Here is a 15410-nt window from a genome sequence, read left to right on the forward strand (position 1 = left end):
CACTGTCAAACTTTTTAAATATAGCTTTCTTAACTGCCCAAGGATCTCCTGCCTTGCCAGGTTGTGGGGAGAGCACAAAAGAATGGGACCCTTCTCTATACGATATCTATTTATTTTTATTTGACAATTCACAAGGATCCCATTGGAATATTATTGTGGGGAGGACCCAGCCAGGCTCAAGACTCTGCCTGCCTTCGGTTCTAACTCCTTGAATTCCTTTCTCAGAAAAGGCTGATCAACAATCAGATTATGCCACCTCAGAGCCAGTTTGGATAACCATGGCAAAGCAGAAGCAGAGGAAGTTCCAGGCTGAGATTACTATGGAAGAGCTGAAAGCCAATAATAGAGCTGGACCAGAGACTGAGACTAAGGTAGGTAGATATGAGGTAGGATTGGGGCAGCCCACAGAATGACTCCAAAAACTTCGATGGAGGGTATTGATTAAGCTTGAACTGGGAATTTTGCCAGGCATTTAGCTCCTTACTTCTTTAACTGCATAAATCAAGGCAGGGGGGACTCTTCAGGGGAAGACTTGCTTTGTGCTCAAACAAGTGTGCCCCACTTTGTGTTCTTAAAGGGTGTGCAAAAAGTAATGACTATGAGAAGATTCTATAAGTCAAATCCTGTCCCTAAATATTCTGTGAGCAGGATTCCATGAAATTGGTTGAGCAATAAGGAGTAAGTCATGAAAAACCCTTAAAGGTAACCACTGGGGTGAGCAGCAAACTATCCTTACATATATTTATGCCTATAAGTGTATGTATATATAAACCCTTAACTTAGACCAGTTGCTTGGAGAGGTTAATTTGAAAAGCTTAAACTGTGCAATTTTGAGAAAGACCTGTAGTTAGTGTTTTCTAATGCAAAGAGTACAAATCAGGTGTCAACAAGTTTTGCTAAGTAGAAATCCTATGGAACTCCGATTAATTGATAAGATTTCTTTTGTAACTACCACATTCTGTTAGCTTGCTGCTAAGTGCTAGGCAGTTAAAGTTGTTCTCAAGTTAAATTATTCTCATGTTAACCTGTTTACACTATTTGTATGATTAGACAACCCTTTCTTTCAGATCTGAGAAGTGATAAACTTGAACCAGCCTCAGGTTTTGTGAACCTAAATTCTAACCAGGTCTTCTCAATGCCATCTCTTTTCTTTTTCTATCTCTCTTTCCTTTTGATTAATGTTTAATTCATAATACCTATGACAGGGTTTATACCTTGTGACTTTCTGAGTAAGTAATTTGCTGATTTCCATTGTTGAATTAAAAGGGAGCTGGCTGTGTACATCAAACCGAACCAAGAGAGATTTTCCCACTTCCAATGTGTCGATAGACAGGAAAATATTGAACAGGATGACACTACCTAAGTCCACTGATCCAGGTAAAAATGCATACCCCAATACCCACCCCAAATAGCTCTGGTAGAATACTGTGAGACTTTTGCAATTTTCAAGCTTAGATAAAATGTATTCCCCTGCCTCCAAATCAGCTTCATAATTCTCTCATGGCTCTTCCATTAGATACAGATATTAGCTTGTTTTAGGAAAATCCAATCATTACTAAGCTAATACAAATCCAGTGTGTAACTTTCAGAGAAAGCTTCCAGTCTTTTACCCCATCAAAAGGTAGGTACAATTGCGTAGGTACAAAAAAATATTTAAAAAAATAGAGAGAGAGAGAAACAGATGTACGAGAGAAACGGCAATTGGTTGACTCTCTCCACACCCCTAGCTCGGGGGCCTGGCCCGCACCCTAGGCACGTGCCCTGACTGGGGAATCGAACTGGCAACCTTTCCGTCCACACGCTAGTGCTCAATCCACTGAGCCACTCAGCCAGGGCTGACTTTTTTTTTAACTATTTAAAAGACTTGTTTCAGCCCCTCTGTATTCTGAGTCCAGGGGTATGAGAGGTGGGGAAATGTCGAAAGCTGGGGAAAAAAAATTATGCTGGGATAAAATAGAATGTTATTTCATCAATGGTTATATGCCAAAGGGATTTTTTTTCAGGGGAGGAGCAGGGGACAGGGAGGATGTGATTTATAATGAATCATCTTTGCCCTTTTCCTTAGTCCCCCTAGTGAAGAAATTAGGCCATGAATTAGCAGCACTTGACCTGCTCATAGCTATTGATAGTCTCTTGAGGCACTATAGTACTATCAAGTGGTTCTCATCCCTCACTGTGCATTAGAATAACCTGGTGAGCTTTCAGAAAATTACAGGTAGTCCTGGCTCCTTTGCTAGATATTCTAATTCAGTTAGTTTAGGAAATGGCATGGGACTTGGTATTTTAAAAAAGAGATCTAGGTAATTCAATATGTAGTCAGGATTGAGAACCATTGGTTGAGTCTAAGCTACTAAGTCAATCACAACCATAAGACAGGAGGAGGAAAGGAGTAGAATTGGAGAATAGGGAGGTAGTTTGCATGATCAGAGTAGTTTTTTTAGTATTATTTATCATAGACTTTTACTGGATGGAGCTATTTTGTCAGCATTTGTGTCATACAACATCATTGGATTACCAAAACAAAAGTAATATTACCCTATTTTTACATTTAAAATCCTGAACAGATACCATTCAGTATGATTTCTCTCTGGTCCCAATTCTAAAGTCTCAATCTAACACTAACCACATAAAGATTTCCGCAGTTACAGCTGTAAGTATTTTCTCTCAGACCTTCTCTTTTCCAGGTTACCCGTGGCCATAGCCATATTGATGTCCTTCTGCCATACTACTCATTGCATTGCCCATGCACTGAGTTTTAGGAACCAGAATAAACACAAAAGAAGGAAAATTTTATTGCATCCTATAAACATAGCTCAGTACCTCTGGGGCTTCTTTTTTCCCCCTTTCTGGGGCTTCTTACTCTGTGTGTTATTTGCTGTGGTTCCTGTAGGATTTGAAAATCAGAAGATATTTCAAGTGCCTGCCACAAGAAAAGAAACCAGACATTCTTCAGCTCACCCAGCCATGTTCCAAGAGCCAGCTGAGCCAATCTGGTTCTCCATGGCCAAGAAGAAAGCCCAAGCATGGAGCCATATAACAGAAATCATGCAGTGAATAGCTCCTGGGTGCAGTTATCAAAGCATTTCAAATGATATTTGCTCAGAGCTGTATCTAATGCCTTGCACTGATTTATTTACTGTAACCATTTTAATAAGCAAGCCAAAATGGGAATTAAAGCCTAATAATTATGTGAGTGAAACATGCCATGAATGCCTAATAACCAGTATAGTCATTGCCAGCATCTGAAAAACCAGCATTTCCTCTATAAAAACTACATAAAATGTTTGCAGCGCTGTAGAATTGGGAAATCTTTAACTTGGGGCAATGTGTTTTAGGAGGGCAAAAGCAAAAACATTTTTTGGGAGCTACTAAGAAAAGGGTCATTTCCCTTTATCAAATAAATTAGACTCTAGTGGAAATGTCCAGATGATTTCCTTTGCCCTAGGATTGGCTTTTAGGTTTATGGACCTAGTTAATACTCCAGGTTTTCTTGGTTGCTGCTCCAAATTTTGCAAAGGCCCCTAGAAGAGGTGGTAGAGGTGAAAATTCTGGATTTTCAAGAAAAAGTTTGCACAGCCAGTCCTGTAGTCAGCCCAGTGCCCCTTTTGAAACACCTTTGAATACCTGGGAATCCCCCATGCCTGCAATTTATACAGAGCTCCCTCCTTACACACATTTCCCACGTCAGCCTGTTACAGGTCTGGCAGCAGTGAGTGCTTTTCTAAGAGGCAGACTATTTCTTGGGGATTATTACGCTCCTTTGGATGGTTAGTTCATCAGTCTTTGACTGCTTGCCCCAATACCACTGTGACCCTCTCCAGTTGCTCAGAAGTGGTCTGGATATCATACATATCCTGTTTTATAAGCATTGAAGACACTGTTGACATTCAAAATTCTATAAATGCCAAAAGCTGTACTTTCAGTCAAGAAGTCTTCCAGGAAGGAAGTCTGGGGCCACTGGAGAGTCACCTTATCCCTAGCTCCAGAGTTAGGGTAGAGACCTCTGTGTAGCCCAGTTTTTTGTCCCTTTCCCTCAGAAAGCTGTTTCCCAAGGTTTTAGCCCAAAGCAAACCTGCCATCAAGCAATTCACTTTCTGGTAACTGGGAGCCTTAAGTGATTAAATCAGCCCTCTCCCTGCCTACATTTCTAAAGGCATACACCCCAAAAGTCACTAAGTTCAACAGTCCTAACCTCCCCAGTAAACCATTCATCCCAAATCTTCCCTTCTCTTTCATCCCCCAAACAAACCAAACACTAGAGTAGAGCTACCTTTGGATGCCTGGACAGCACCTAGCTTATTTTCTTAGCAGACCCGGAAGTGTCTTCTCAGTATATCTTTCACTGTGTCTGTCTCTGCCACCTTGAGACTACTTTGCTTAAACAAAACTGCAGGGATCTGAGTGGAGTGATGCCTCATGAAAAAAAATATTCGGAGGGACAGTGAGGTGCCAGAGCTGATTTAAACATTTGGCTTTGCTGATAGTATAGCATGACATTGTATAATCATATGCTAGATTTTGCATTTTGTCTGTAAAACATCTTTTGTTCCTAATACTGTACCTTTGATTTTTTGATAATGCTAGGTTTTTGTGATTGGATTGAATTTCCCTTGTATTTCCATAGTGAATTGTTAAAATAGAAATTTAAGTTATCCCCTACCTTCCACCCCCTTTCCCTGGGTGGACCACTATTAGGTTATTCTCAATATAAGAACTGTCCATTAACTATTTCTTTTCCACAGTTAATAACAAAACTCTGTTTTTAAGTAGAGGTTATGTTTTTTAATGCCTAGAGACACATTTTGACAGGTTTTCGGCTTTTTAGCATTCTTGATTTTAGCTATATGCAAAGCAAATAAACTCAATAAAGCCTGTTCTGTAGTCTGTCTCTGTCTGTTACATAGGGATAGAAATGACGTAGAATTTTGACAGTTCAGATGGGAGAAGCAAAATGATCTCTAGAGGTGGTGTGTGACATAAATGAGTGTGCCTGATGGAGCTGATGGCCTCCGGTTGAGTGATTATACAAGGAGAGAGTGGTATTAAAGAGGAGGTTCTCATCTGTGTAAACATGGGGAGCAAAGAGACTGGTAGGAGAATGCTGATGGGGGTGAACAGAAGGGCACAAAATGGTGGTTGTTATACTCTAGTCTAGTCCAGGGACTGGGTCCAAGTCCTATAGTAATATGGGCTATTGAAATAAGCCATTATAAAAAGGAAAGGGCCCTTCTGTGTTCGTTAAAGTGTAACATGGAGTGAGCAAGGGGAAGAGTGTGATATATCAGATATTTTAACTTGACCCTCCTGTAGCATTTGTAAAATTTGTGGGGTTCAGAAAGAGTTCAATTTTATACACATATCCATGTGTATAAAAATACTTAAAATGTTTTAATCAAGTAATAAACCATTAAATAGGGTAAGTTGTTCCTTCTTCCATGACAGATGTGCCTTCACTAACCACCTAAAAGTCCAGGTTGATTTAGGAATTCTCAGACTCCTCTAAGTCCTGCTCCAACAGTGAGGGAAGAGCTGCTCCCCCCTCTCCTCCCCCTGCCCTAGCTCCTAGACCAGGCCCTGTCCCATCCCATCCCTCAGGGCTGGGAGCACAGACCCCCAGCTGAGTACACACGGCCCTCCCAAGGGCAACCCCAACAGGGAGCACTTGGGCCCTGGCAGCAGGCATGGGGACTGTTCAGGGGTGCCAGGGAGCATGAGCTAGTAGGGACCCACCCCGTGTTCTGTGGGGCTGGGGTCCTCCTGGCCCCGGAGGGGATGGGCATGGATGGAAGACAACAAAAGTGAGGCCTGTAAAAGCATGGAGCTCAGGACGCAGGTCCCTTTTTTGCCTGGGTCCAAAAGCAAAACTACAGTATCAACTAATACAATGTAAACACTGACAAATCAAAATCAGTTTGAAGGTGCTCAAACCATATAACTTGGCCAGCTCTTTTGGTTCACATAATGGCAAAAAGAAGCCCTTTGCCTTTTGTCTCTCAACATGTGATTCCAGTTGATAATACTATGTGAAGTACATTTCAAAATGTCAACATTAGTGACCAAAAAGGAGCATGGGAGTGTTTAGTTCACTCTAATAAAGTACCTACTAAGAAAAACTCTTTGCTTAGGGGTGTGGGAAGGCAAGATAAATAAAACCCTTTAAACTCCCAACCATTCATTCATTCATTCATTCATTCATTCATTCATTCCAGGGGCTGGTGTTATGGGAAATATAAATAATTATATATAAATTAATTATATATAATATACATGAAGATATGAGATGTGGCTACCACAGAATACTGCATGAAAGAAGGCATTAATGCTATGAAGGAGGTATCTAGGGAAGCCGGAACAAAATGCAGAAAGGAGGCCGTCTAGTCTGAAACCTCTTTCTCCCTCTGTGATCTTCACTCAGATCACCTCTGACTTTATCTTATTTTTCCCTTGAGCAGATTTCAGAGACTAATTCATTCTCTCCTTTCCTCTTTTTATTTTCCTAATTACTTATGGCATATTTCAGATCTATACAAAACGATAAAGAATAGTATAATTGATGTTTACACTAATGTAAACATCAATTTACCCACCGCCCAGCGTAAGAAATGGAACATTACAAATACAGTTGAAGCCCGCAGTGGAGCACTCCCCAATAAAATCCCCCTCCCTTTCTTTTCCCAAAAGGTAACCACCATCCTAACTGTGTTCATCTATCCAAACACGTGTTTCTGTGTGGTACCTTTGTATACATTTTACAGGCAGGACTTACTCTTTTTGTATCCACACGAATCAATATATATGTGGTCTGTCGCATGTTTTTTAGACTTCATATACATGGTACTATATTTGCACCCTTCTGGAACCAGCATTTTCTCCTTACCCATTTTTTTGCTTCCATCACCCATTCTTAGCCCTGTGCCTGTCAATCCCTGAGTTTCTAGTTTCCTCCCTAGTCCAGCCATCGCCATCCTGTTTTGTTTTCCTGCAACAGTCCCAAGCCAGTGAGTTAAGGCTGGTCCTACAACAGGTGGGTCTGTGCTTCTTTTCCTCTGTGGCTTTAAACCAGTGCTTCTCAAACCTGAGCTGCATCAGAAGCCCCTGGAAGGTTTGTTAAACACACATTTAACACACTGGGCCTACCCTAAGACTTTCTAATTGAGGAGGCCTTGGGTGGAGCCTAAGCATTCCTGGGTGGTGATGCTGATGATGCTGTTTGGGGGACCAAACTCTGAGAACCACTGCTCCAAATCAATGTTTGAGCCCAGGATCAGCAGCACCATCTGGCATCCAGGCAAGCTGGACCATCTAAGAGGTTTCCTTTGAAACTGTGCTCTAGAGACTCTGTCTAGCAGACATATAATACAAGTCACATGAGTAAGTCTAAGTTTTCTAGTACTTACATCAAAAAAGAAACAGACAAAATTAATTTTAATATATTTTAACTCAATATATTATCATCTAAACAGGTAAACCAGTATATAATTTATTAATGAGACAGGTAACATTTTTTATAGTTACAGCACATCTCAAATCAGACTGTATTTCAGCTTGCCAGTGACTAACAGTGGACAGAACAGCTCTAAAGGCTTGACATCCATTTCTTGCATTATAAATATTGTGTTAAAATTGACATTTAAATTTATTTGGGGCTGCCACTAAATATTTTAAAGCAGGCTTACAAAATGGTGGAAAGTCATTCCTTTCAAAACAAAGAGGTAAGAGAGAGATTTGAGTCGGGATTATTTATCTAAACCAAATCAGCCTGCATTTCACTTTATTAATGAAAACAAACTTAGTTTTGACTAAAACAAATACTGTCAAATACATCTATAAAAATAAGTTAGATATCACTGGCTAGCACCTTTTTGGGTAATAAACTTTGGGATGTTATCAGTGCTTAATAAAATGTCTACGTGGCTTAAAATGAAAAACGTAGAAAAGAATGCACGATGGAGTCTCCTTTCTTTCTCCATCTTCTTTTCATTCTTTCAACCTGCAGGATGAAATGAGAAAATGAACAATTACACAGCACTAACCAACTCCAATGACTTTACAAATTTAAGAGAGTAGCCTTATGTGTATCTGCTGCATTTGTGCGTTTATCTCAACAAGCAGAGAAGAAAAACACATTTCTCTCTTATAGCCTGCTGTGGAGGACATAGGTCTTATTCAAAAGGTCCACTGAGACATTTGGTCCACACTAAAAGGTCCTTGATATTGGGTCTTATCCAAAATGTCCAGGCTTAGAAAACACGCTGGGCTCAAACACCCCATAATGTTTACTTACAGTTCTGGTTTATAGGATTAATACATGAAGAAATACCATTGTGTTTTATTGGTCCAATAATTATATCATGGCTGTATTGCCTATAATAACCCTCCTTGCCTCAGTAGCCTGGCTGGTAATGGTTCATGGGGTTAGAAAGTTGAGTGAGGGTTTGAATCTTACAGAAGAGTGGAATTTGAAAATCAAGGGCTTTTCGGTGTGGACCAAATGTCTCCATGGATGTTTTGGACAGGACCAAATGTCCACGTATTATACCCCGCACCCTTGGATATAGAGTGCTCTCGTGACCCACAGCTCCATGTGATGTGATCATACCAACCTTGTCTCCCTCTTGCCTAACACCATAAATGGCCCTTCTCCTTGGAGGCCATTCTGGGATTTAAATTAATCTCTCCACCTTAAAAGCCTGTGCTCATTCCACAAACGATGCTCCCTTACCCTCCCAGACCCTGAGTTTCCATTATCTCCCATACGTGAGCTTATTATTATAAAATGAGCAATTGGGAAAGTACAAAAATAGAAAATGTTGATCATTTAAATGTACTCAAAAGTAAGATAAACCTTAAGACTTAATTACCAATTTAGTGAAAAACAATAATCATACGCTGAATTTCTTTTCTTTTGACTATCACATAAAATACAAAAATCTGCAACCAAACCAATGTTTAAGTATTAATCATTAAATGTGGTCCTGCATGAAATTCTTAACTCTTTGCTATTTTTAAGTAGCCCTTGTCTCCTAGTTGGTACAGGAAACTGCATTTCTGTGGTCAAATTATGAAGCCCCAGCCAGTGCACAGATCAGCTACTTCAGCTGCTGCATCTAGTAACTTTTCTAAATGAAATACTGGTCTTGGATACTGATGCATTTGCCATTTGTCAGTGATCTTTTTTTTTTTAAGATTTTTATTTATCTTTAGAGGGGAAGGGAAGGAGAGAGGGAGAGAAACATCAATGTATGGTTGCCTTTCGTGCGTTCCCTGCTGGGAACTGGCCTGCAGGGAACCAGCCTGCAACCAGCCTGCAACCCTGGTATGTGCCCGGACTGGGAATTGAACCATGATCGTCTGGTTCGCAGGCCCGCGCTCAATCCACTGAGCTACACCAGCCAGGGCTGTCAGTGATCTTTACAGGAAAAGGACAGAAGATCTTGTAAGACTGATGAGAAGCCATGAAGTAGATGTCAGTACATAATGTGTTTTATATTACTAGGTATATGAGTATTCTATTAACATTCTAAGTACATAAAATTGAAGTTTTAAAACTAATTTTAAACAATTTTTTTCTTAATTTACTGGGAGCATTAACAAAAATAAAGCTGTCGCCCCTGGCTGGTGTAGCTCAGTGGATTGAGTGCCCGCCTGCAAACCAAAGGGTCCCGGTTTGATTCCTAGTCAGGGCATATGCCTGGGTTGCAGGCCAGGTCCCCAGTAGGGGGTGGGCAAGAGGTAACCACACATTGATGTTTCTCTCCCCTCTCTTTTTCCCTCCTTTCCTCTCTCTAAAAAATAAACAAATAAAATCTTTAAGGTAAATAAATCAATAAAAGAAAGCAGTCAGTAACAGGTAAATGCCAGGAATGGTTGGGTGATATTTAAAGCTATACACAGATATGTGGATTTTCTGGACCTGCTCTCTGCTGGATTCACATCCTTTTTCAGGTCCTTGTTTTCGTTAAACTCTTCTTTTTCTTCCTTAGTTTCAGCATCTTGGGCCTCTTCCTCAGTGTTTTCATACTGATATTTAGTTGTCTCTTTAGTAAAGAATAAGACAGACTTTAGGACCAGACATTCACAGAAAAAAAAATCCCAGTTCATAACAAATGGGGACATCCAGTGCTCCAGCCTCCAGAGAAGCAGAAGGATCCAAGTAATTAGGAAAAGAGCAGCTAGGCAACTTCCTACTGGTTGATGCAACACTTCCATGGCCCTCACATTTCTGCTACTTGATCATTTTTACAGTGACATTATTTTTCCAGTAAAGCTGTACTGCTGATGACTTCTGGCACTTGGGAGAAGGAGGAATCAGAATCATCAGGGTCTAGGGCATTCTGTATGTTTTGGTCAAAATATTTGTGAAAATATTTTTGCTTCAGCAACAAATTGTATGGTGCAGCTCATCAGTTCCTCAACCCCCTGAATGTTTCATTTTTACAAAGTCCTCCTGTATCAGTTCTAATGTTTGGGGGGTCAACATTCTAAGAGTCTTGACACTTTCAAAAGGCATGAACCAACATGAAGTATGGTTCAAACCTGCTTGGTCTTTTCCTTCAGATTGCCTTTCCATGTCCTCCCCCCATTCCCTCCCAAACACGTGCCCCCTGGAACCTTGGGACTTCTGTCTGTGGGCCACGAGCTGCACTGATGAGCTCAGATCTCTTAGCAGAGGGTGGGAGGGGGCAAAGTATTTTTTCTCTAGACGGGGAGGGTCGTTACGGACTTGGGCTTCTCCTGGGGCCCACTGGGCCTGCAGTGTATTGCGGGCCCCCACCCACCGCAGTGAGTGTGACTGGCCACAGGCCAGCTGTGCCCGCCCACCTCGGGGCCTCCCCAGCCTTGGGGCCTGGCCACCCCTGGCTCCCACTCCAACCTGCATCCTCACCCTCTGGGCCTTCAGCCTTCTGCATGGGCTCCTCCACGTCGGCCTTGGGCTGGTCTTCAGGTGCCGTGGCTGTAGCCCCCTCTCCGGAGCCCTCGGGCACCATGGCTGCTGCCCCCTCTCCAGCCCCCTCTTCCGAGCCCCGGGGCACCAGGGCTGTGGCCCCCTCTCCAGCGCCCCAGGGCACCATGGCTGCTGCCCCCTCTCCAGCCCCCTCTTCCGGGCCCCGGGGCACCAGGGCTGTGGCCCCCTCTCCAGCGCCCCAGAGCACCATGGCTGCTGCCCCCTCTCCAGCCCCCTCTTCCGAGCCCCGGGGCACCAGGGCTGTGGCCCCCTCTCCAGCGCCCCAGGGCACCATGGCTGCTGCCCCCTCTCCAGCCCCCTCTTCCGAGCCCCAGGGCACCATGGCTGCTGCCCCCTCTCCAGCCCCCTCTTCCGAGCCCCGGGGCACCAGGGCTGTGGCCCCCTCTCCAGCGCCCCAGGGCACCATGGCTGCTGCCCCCTCTCCAGCCCCCTCTTCCGAGCCCCGGGGCACCATGGCTGCTGCCCCCTCTCCAGCCCCCTCTTCCGAGCCCCCGGACACTGAGAGCATGCGGATTCTGCTCACGAGAGTGGGCGTCTGAGACCTGGGCCGAACTACTCTTAAGCTGCGGCGCGGAGGCACGATGATATGGTCGTTGTAGTACAGGCGGTGGAGCGTTGAGCGCACCAGGTCCAGGAACACGAGGCGGGGCGCTCGACGTTCTAGGGGCTGCTCCTCATAGTATTCTGCCGCCATGTTGGAATCCTCCCCGCTAACACCTCCCTCTGAGACTCCGGCTGCCATGGCTCCCTCATCAAGACCACCCACGGCCCCCTGTGACTCCGGCCTCCCCTGGCCCGGTCTCGGTCCAGGTTCCAGCCTCGGCCTCACCCTGGGCCCCTCCCTCGGCTTCATCCAGGACCTCGATATCGGCCTCGGCCTCCTCATTCCCGTGGGGCCCAGAGTCGCGAATCCCCGCGTCCTCAACTCCCGCCTCCCAGACCCCGGCTCCCGCATCGTCTATGGGGTTCTCCTGGCCCCCCAAGGCAGGGTTTTCCTCACCAGTGTCAGACATGGCGCCAGGCAGTACCTCCGCTGCGCAGTGATCAGGTGTGGCGTCAACGGCCAAGATGGTGGCCACGGAGAGGACGCCTCGGGCAGTGGGGCCTGGTGTGCGGTGGACTGGACCGGTGGCAGAAGAGCGGCTGTTGGAGCGAGAACAATTGCTGTTGGTGCCTGAAGAGGACTCACAACCGAAAAGGCAGGAGGCAGACGTCAGAAACCACCCACCAAGGCTTCGCCACAAAATGGCACCACAAAATGGCGGGAGCGGAGGTGGAGGTTCCAGAAGAGTCAACAAAGGGCCATGCCCTCTCATCACAAACGTCAAGCTCATTGGCTGAGAAGCAAAGATTGACATGCTCTGTGTCCAATGAATGGCCAAGGCCCTTAGATCCTAGGGTGGCTCACAAGGGCCTCTTTTTTCTTTGCGGCCTTAGGGTCCTGAGCTATCTTTAAGTCCACACAAGTCCTGCCGTTTTAAGGTTGTGATTGTCTGAACAACTATAGTTGTCAGAGATGGAGGCACCTTGGATTGGTGACACTTATTCTATAAAGCAGTGATTTTTAACTGTTGTGCAGCAAGAATTTTTGAAACCTGCAATACCTGACTATTTAGTCAGGGGCACTGACTTCCCTATGGTTGTCAAGTGAAAAATGACAATAACCAACACAACAATAGCTGTCCAATGTGAATAAATCAAAATTATACCTACTTTTTTAAAATTTATTTATTTTTTGAATTAATTATGCTGTTACAGTTGTTCTATTCCCCCCTTCATTCCCCTCCACCCTGCCCCCCCAACCCCACCATTACCCCCCTTTAGTTTATGTCCATGTGTCTCAAATCCTTTAGGTTCTATATTTCCCATACTATTCTTGCCCCCCCCATCTATTTTCTATCTACTGTCTATGCTACTTGTTTTCTGTACCTTCTCCCCCGTCTCCCTCCTCCCACTCCCCTGTTGCTAACCCTCCTTGAGATCTTCATTTCTATGTTTCCACTCCTGATCTAGCTGTCCTTTTAGTTTGCTTTCGTTTTAGGTGTGGTTGTTAATAACTGTGAGTTTGTTCTCCTTTCACTGTTCATGTTTCTTTAACTTCTTTTTCTTAGATAAGTCCCTTTAACATTTCATATAATAAGGGCTTGGTGATGATGAACTCCTTGAATTTGGTCTTATCTGAGAAGCACCTTATCTGTCCTTCCATTCTAAATGAAAGTTTTGCTGGGTAGAGCAATCTTGGTTGTAGGTCTTTAGATTTCATGACTTGGAATATTTCTTTCCAGCCCCTTCTTGCCTGTAAGGTCTCTTTTGAGAAATCTGCTGACAGCCTGATGGGGACTCCTTTGTAGGTGATTGTCCCCTTACCTCTTGCTGCTTCCAGGATTCTCTCCTTCATTTTAATTTTGGCTAATGTAATTATGATATGCCTTGGTGTGTTTCTTCTTGAGTCCAACTTTTTTGGTACTCTCTGGGCTTCTTGGATTTCTTGGAAGTCTATTTCCTTTGCCAGACTGGGGAAATTTTCTTTTATTATTTGTTCAAATAGTTTTTCCACTGGTGGTTGTGTCTTTCCCCCTTCTGGTACCCCTATAATTCGGATATTGGAGCGTTTATAGATGTCCTGGAGGTTCCTAAGCTTCTCCTCATTTTTCTGAATTCTTATTTCTTCATTCCTTTCTGTTTGATGATTTTTTTCTTCTTCCTTCTCGTCCACTTCATTGATTTGAGTCCCAGTTTTTTTTTTCATCTCTATGGTTTTCCTGTGGAATTCCATTCATTTCCCTTAATTTAGCCTTCATATATTTCTCTAATTTGTGGCTATAGCCCACCAGATCTGTGAGGAAGCTTATGACCAGTGTTTTAAACTGTGCGTCTGAGAGATTTGCTATTTCTTCGTCACTTAGATTTATCTCTGGGGCTTTGAGGTCTTCCTGCGACATTTTTGGTCTGTTCTGGCCCTTTAAGTGGGAGGAGTGGCGCCTTGGATTCCCAGGTCGCTGAGTTGTGGCGCTGTATGTGGGGGCGTGGTCAGAGCGGGAATTGGCGCTGCCGCCGCTGCCGCCGGCGGTCCAAGCGCTCACTCCCTCACCCGTGTGCAAGCAGGCAACCACAGTCAACTCGCTGCCACCGCCTCCCCACTGACTCTCCGTGGTCGCTCACCCGGTGGGCCGCTCGGTCGCTCACTAGGTCCAATCCTGGGTTTGGAACCCGTGCGACTGGATTCGCGCATCTGGATTCCGCGCCCGGGTCGACTCCTTTGTAACTCCTCACCCAACGCCGGTTTCGCCCCTTACCGGTCGGGCCGAAGAATTTGTTGTTAGCGGACTTCCGAAAAGTTCAGTTGTCCGTGTTCTGGTTGTGTTTTCTGATGCTAATATTTAGTTGTCCCTAAACTTGGTTGTGGGGGAGGCACGGCACATCCACCTTAAACCTCCATCTTGGCGGAAGTCCCTATACCTACTTTTTTTGTCATGTCAGCAAAAATATATTTTTTGGTGTGTCACAGAATTTTAGTAATTAGTTTATGTGTGACACAAGATGAAAACGGTTGAAAATTGCTGCTGTAAAGGGCAGAGAGTAAATATTTTGCGTTTGAGAAAACTCAGAGGTACATTTGAAACCACTATGTACATACTTATATAACAAAAGGGAAAACAAATTTCGACAAATATTTTATTGTTAAGACTAAAAATATAATATACTAATTGCATACATTTTTAATAATAAAGATTTATTAATGAGAAGAGTGGAATAGTTTTAGGAGAGTAACATTTTGCTTAATTGGGGTTCGAAGCTAGTGTTCTCTATCAAAATTGATTACATATGTTGATCTGACATGTAATGAGGTTTTCCATAGTTTATCTTTTTTAAATAATATACTGAATATTTTTAAAGGTTTAAAAAGCATTCAAATAGCATACAGCTTTTTCTCATTTATATAACAGATGCATTTTCATCTGTTTGAGTACAGCAAAGGGTTAGAATCTGAATCAATTTATGATTTCAGAGATGTGCTATTTCAAAAATGTGTTCTATAGAATTTACTTCACTGTTACTACCACTGGTCCTTTAAATTAGCAAAGTACAGATAGTATCATCCCTTAAAATTGTTTTTAAACACTAGCATTTTAGTTGAAATACAGGTTAAAACCTAGAAATTCCTGGTACTGTGCCTGGACTTTGTCTTAATTAAATATAGCAATTGAATTATACCACAAAAATGTTACAATTTTCTTTATCCTTGGAGCAAAGGAAAAGAGAGAAAGGAGAGGCAGGAATATGGTTGCAATATTTAAGAGCTGAATAGGGGAACAATGAATCTTTCATAATGCCAACAACTGCATAATAAAGAAAACCATGTATCTCATCAATTTTATAATTCATGTTACATCAGTAAGTTAGGTTCCCCTCTATGTACCTCAATTAATTCAAACCACATACC

The sequence above is a fragment of the Artibeus jamaicensis genome, unplaced genomic scaffold, assembly GCF_021234435.1.
Source record: "Artibeus jamaicensis isolate MK-2021 breed Jamaican fruit bat unplaced genomic scaffold, CSHL_Jam_final scaffold_378, whole genome shotgun sequence".
Classification (NCBI taxonomy): domain Eukaryota; kingdom Metazoa; phylum Chordata; class Mammalia; order Chiroptera; family Phyllostomidae; genus Artibeus; species Artibeus jamaicensis.